The sequence below is a fragment of the Camelus dromedarius genome, chromosome 30 (assembly GCF_036321535.1).
Source record: "Camelus dromedarius isolate mCamDro1 chromosome 30, mCamDro1.pat, whole genome shotgun sequence".
Taxonomy (NCBI): domain Eukaryota; kingdom Metazoa; phylum Chordata; class Mammalia; order Artiodactyla; family Camelidae; genus Camelus; species Camelus dromedarius.
Window position 1 is genome coordinate 16126501 of NC_087465.1, and position 6000 is coordinate 16132500.

The 6000-nt window shown below is 37.2% G+C and overlaps 1 protein-coding gene across 3 annotated transcripts in view; it reads left to right on the forward strand.

Annotated features, from left to right (window-relative positions):
• Positions 1-6000, forward strand: part of ZFHX4 (zinc finger homeobox 4) — a 175816-nt gene that overhangs the window by 16386 nt on the left and 153430 nt on the right. The window lies entirely within an intron of this gene.

The window sequence follows — 6000 nt, forward strand, 5'->3', positions numbered from 1 at the left end:
CACACCCTTTTAGTATTTCCAGAGAGTATATTTATATGTATTTTAATCTAACACCTGATTGATTTGTAGATTAATATTTATTTAGGGAAGAAAAATTAAAAGGATCACACAGTCATTTAACTCTAATCCTACTTTGCATAGATGAGACAAAGGGAAGATGATTAATACTTAAGTATGGCTGGGTAATGGCATTCAGAGGTAAGTTTTTATTCTATAAAGAAAGCAAAAAAAAAAAAAAAAGTTGGTGTCGTCTCACAGTATTGGCAAACAACAGCTTTCTAGTAATGCTTTCGCTGATTACCAAGTCCTTACCCTTTAATGAAGCAATCACTACAAAGCCCCAATGTCAGCTGGAATACTAGCAAAACAGTATCAAAGAAAGAACCAGAAAGAGGCACTGAACATAATTACAGTTCGTGTCCTTGTCTCACACCAATGCAAACTATTCATTTTCAATTAGAATGAATAAGAAAATTAGAAATCAACTAGATTGGTTGGAAGGACCAAAGTTTGTTTACAGAGGATAGCTGAAGTATTAGGTCCATCTTGCTCACTGATTATGAAATTTTCCTGAAGCAAACAAATAAAATGAGTCATATAATGGAGTAATTTGGTTAAGGAGAGATTATTGATTTCTCTCTGAGGAAAGTAGCTGGAGTTTGATTAAAGTTGTGAAGAAAACTGAGTAAAATTCCTATTTCCCACATCTAATCAAATTAAGAACTGTTGGACTCAGTGGCAAAGCGTACCTTTCCTTTTTAGTTTTCCAACACATGTGTTTAATGACATGTAATTGTCATATAAAGTCTGGGGAGGTTTAGAGATGAGAGAGAGAATGAGGGAAAATTAAGCTGGAAAGAGAGGGTGAAGAAGAGAAAGGAAAAACGAGGGGCAGAAGACCACTGAGCATCAATCATAGGGTTCTGTTTATAGAGAAGGAAATAAATCAGTGCTGAATAGCTAATTCAGGTTTTAATGAGAAAAAGCAGAGGAAAACAGGGGAACATGACTTCATTGACTTACACGCTCAACGTTTGCCTTTGTAAACTTTCCCTCTTTAAAAATGTGCTTGGTTTAGATGCTTACTATATTTGGTTACATCCTTCTATTCAAACTTAATTACCTTCTCCCCTTTATCGTGACATGGGTGGAAAGTTTTTGCCGTGTCAGGAGAGGTCGTCACACATTCTTTTGCAGCTCTGTTCATTAATTCCTTCTTGCAGAAGCATTTTCTCTCGTGCTGGGAAGGTAGAAGGGTGTAACAGAAGAGCCCTGGAACATCAGCAGGAAGCTCTAAGCTGGTTAATGCAGTATAATTGTCTGGACATAGACTGGTCTTTGTTTGTGTGGTTCACTCCGAATCAGCTGTAATTAACTCCAGAGTGTTTCCAGATTGCCAGCAAAGAAAAATTACAGCTTTTCTGTTTTAAATTGTAAAGCTCACAAACATTAACTATGCAGATTGCTTTTTACTTTGATATATTTCTATCCTGCAAGGAAAAAAAAAAAAACAAAAACAGAAGCTTCTATGACTCCCCCCCACCCCTAACATCTCTGAAAACCTGCTTTTGTTAAGTTATTTGATTTAGTGTCTATTGGCACATAACAGCCCCTTCATAGTTGGGTTTGAAATCTTTTTTCTTAATATTTTCAGTCCTTTGACATCCACGTATTTGCCTTCCTTCTTGCTAATGTTTTAAATACTGCAATGGGGAAGAAGTTATGCAATCTTTTATGGACTACTAAACATATCCTAAAATAAGCCAACTGCAGCGAAAGCTGACTAAAGCCAACCACCGACAACCAACTTAAAAGACTGAGATCAAAGATGGATTCTACACAGGTACTTTACCTGGGTTTTGATATATCAAAAGAGAGACTGTGAAAAAAGGCCAATTTTGCTACCCTCTTGTCTTGGTCAGCACACCACACCCTTCTAAAAGCTTCAGTACAGTAGTTTGTAATTATGAATTCCAACGTGGGTGAAGACGAGGTAGCAGTGTGAGCTAATACAGCCTAGGACACAAAAGATCTGTCAGTAACTGATGCCAAAAAAAAAAAAAAAAAAAAAAGTCCAGCCAAAAATCTTTTTTTTTTTCTTTCTTCTGAATTTAACAATAAGGAATTTAAGCTTCAATGTGGCTTTAGCAACCAAAGAAAAGAAGCTCTTGGTGTCTGCATAATACCACTTTGATGGATTTTTTTCATCAGTTCTCTGTACGTGGCAACAAATAAACAAGTATAATTATACTTGTGAAGGTCTATTCATTGCTTTGTCAGGATTAGATATATGTGCCGTTTTCACACTGCGCCTCTCTTTTGTCTTTGCCTAACTCACTATGACATATTGATAGAGGATTTGGAATGGGGAAAAGGCCACAGCAGAGACAGTGGTGACCTTCTGGAAACTTGATATAATTCAAGGATTTTTATTTATTTTCTATATATATATATATACACACACACATAATGTATATATATATTTAGGATTTGTAATGTGTTACCAAACTCTCTTGTAAGTGGACAACTTTTAACGCATTTAAAATGGAATAAATAAAGACGCAAAGTCCTATGTGATGGCGAGAGAGCAGATGAGAATAAAAACAATAGGCGGAGGGGCACAGTGGTCTTCTTTCCCAGCCCTTAGCAGAGTGGCTAACCTAGCATTCCTTTCCCATTATTCTGTCCTCCTGATCAGCTCACATTCTTTTTAATCATTTCACAAACACCGCCTCATGGTGCCAGAGGAGAGGACTGGGACAATCTCAATTAAAAGACTGAGGTAAAACTGGCCTCTCTGATTTGGGGTTCTAATGGGAACTCTGCTTTCTGAATGCAAAGGAATGCTTCTATTGTTCAGAAAGCACCCCCCCCTTTCATTAGCCAGGCTCCTTGTAGGTGGGTTTGGTCATTTAGCAGAGCAGAGTTTAGGCAGCAGTGACTGCGGGACGAAAGCAAGGCAGAAGGAGCAATAAAAGTTCTTTTCTGCATGTTGTCCATTAGTTCTGAAAAAGGGATTTACATGATCAAAGTCACTGCTTTTGTGAATTACTGAGAATACCAAAAAATGTGTACACATATTCTAAGCAGACCAGCAGGTATGTATTGTTCTGAATTTAGCATTAAAATAATGTTAGTTTTTTCTCTCTGGGAATTTCTTGAGAACTTGGGTGAGGTTTTAAAATACAAAATGTTTGGCAGGAGAGACTAGAAATTGGTGAAGACTAAATAGAAAGCAACTTAAATGGTGAAGCACCTTCTATAGTGAGTTTACTTGCTATGCAGTCATTTCATAATGAATTCTGTGATTTAAATTAAATTGTTGTCTTTGTGGTCTTTTAACTGGGACTTATAAACTTTAGTGTAAATTTCCTAAATGGATCACTTTGATAAAAGAAAGATCTTGTCTGACACTGATGACAGTGAAATCACTTAGCCTCATAGTCAGTGTCACTGTGCATATTGATCTAAGTAATTTCTTAATCACGCAAACTAAAGTGATTCCATCAAAATATGCTGCTCACCATCCCCATGGTCATAGTCAATAGCTACAAATGTAAAAATCAGGTCATCTGTTACTCGCTCTATCTGTTCAGATAGTTTTGCTATTATTGCTTTCAGAATGAAATGCAAATTTGGCTGTAGAGAAGACTTCTTATGTATTTGACTTAGTGTCTGATTAATGTGTAGCATATTGAGAAGAAATTGATAAGCGATTTCGTGTGAAGTTATGTGGGAGTATTGTAAAAAGTATCCAGATCTGTGATGGATTCTGTAGTATAGTTTTCACACTTTTTTTTTTTCACACAGCCATAATGCCGTTACATTTTAAAAAGTTACTTCTGGCTCTATAAAGAGAAAATAAAAAGATAGGATCTACTTCCTATAGAGAACTATTGAGATGAGACATTACAGAGTCCATTCGAAATCTGGCCAAAATTATTAACTGTACATTACCTACAACTCATTGGAGGTGTATTCAGCATGTGCATAATATTTCTAGTAAGTGTTTTTGTAGGCTGAGAACTGTCGTAGGGGTATAGGTATAACAGAATTCAAATAATAAGAAGAGCTCAGAAACTTCTTTACAAAACTAAAGTGTTTGAGAACTTTCTCATTCTTGTAATTAAGGTGAGTCTTCTCCCACCTACAGCCTAAATTACTTTATCATAGGAAAGAAAACAAAAGTACATTGGGTCTTGGAACTTTACATTTTAATCTAGGATCATTAATTTAGTATTATTTAGCACCTTGCTTCTACTCCAAATCTCTAGCCTCTTCCTTCCTTTCTCATTTCTTTTAGTCTAGCATATGATTACATTTTAGATATTCTGACTGCCTTCAATATGTATACATTGTCTGTGCAGATTTGGTAAACATTAATGTTTGTGAACTAATTAGAAAATTATTAGGTTTTCATGCTTATGGTGATTCATCAGATTATTTCAGAGGGTTTTAAAAGCTGCAGGCATGCCATGCAGATAATTAACCTGGAGCTCATCAATGATTAAAATTACACACTTAAGCTTTGTGATGTTTGATTCGTGAGCAATTAGAATGACATTTTAACCATCTTAGATACCAAAACGAATTTTGATTTCATTTTCAATCTATGCAGGTCTTTTGATGTATTCGAAACTGATCACTTCCTCTCTGGTTTAGCTGGCAAGATTAAATTTGATTACAGTAAAGAGAATATTAAGAAGTTATTCTTCATATTTAATATGCCAGTGACCTTCACTGATGTCTTTCCTCTAGAAGAACTTTTAAAAAGGAATTTCTAAAATGCTGAGTAATACGGGTGAGCCCATTTGCTTCTTAAGCTCTCTGCCACCGTGAAGTCTGTGCCATAGAACGCAGAGGTGGGAGGGGCATCCAGGGTGAGTCACTGAGTGCCCATCCCACCCAATGTAGTACGTCGTAATGTAAAATAGCCACATCACCCTTTCTTGATTTCAGAAATTGTCAACCTGCGTGAAAGCGCTGATACTGTTACATTAAGGGGCTATTTGCCTTGAAGTTGTGAGTCCCATTCAATTTTGCAATTTGAAAGAAGATGCTTACCTGTTTCGTGAAATTGAGACAACGCCTATGTCACAGGCTGAAAACAAACACTGAAAGTTTCAGACCACTCACCTCCTGTGTACGGGGCCATTGTTCTGCCGGTGGAGAGATCTGCAGGGACTCAGAGAGGCTCCAACCGCAGTCCAGCTGCTGTGACAGGAGCTGAGGTTTGCAGGTACACACACACACAAACACACACACACACACACACACACAGAAAGGGGAACTTATTTTTACCAACGTATGCCCAACTTTCCCCGGGTAACTTACCCTGCTATCAGAAACTGATATGGCTTTATAGAGTGTACCTCATTCGCAACAAAGGGAGTTTATGGTCTAACATGCTTGCCTGAAAAAACTAAAAAAAAAAAAAAATTGAAGTATTTTCATCAGCAGTGCTTATGTATGATTTGTTAAGCCTACGGAGATGTTGATTGAGGCAGTGGTTGAGAGATGGGTAACTCCCCAGGATTGATAACATCAAAATGGTATTTGAAATGGTGTTCATTACGTACTGCAGTGGAAAAAAAAAAAAAAGCGAATGCGATTGTCCCCTAGGATGATAGGACTGGTTGCAGTAAATATTAATTTTTGTCCCGTTGCCCATTGAGGTGACTGAAGTGTGGGGAAGAATTGTGATTGGTGCTTAATCAGGGCCAGCCAGATACCTGCTGAGAGCTTTTGCACAAGGAAGATTTGTAGTAAGCTGATTTACTGGCAAAATGAAAACCAGAGAAGAGTTGGGTCTGTGCTGCCTGCGACTGTAATATTTCTAATTTTAAGGTTCCTTTATTGTCGGTGTCCTTTCCACACTCAGCCCCCCCCCCACTTCTAGTCACTGCCTGATAAAGTAAAAAGGCAAATTTTAAAAATTCTGACTTATTTGCGTTGTTCTTTGAATCCTGCTGTCGTCTTGTGAGAGTCATTTACATTCCT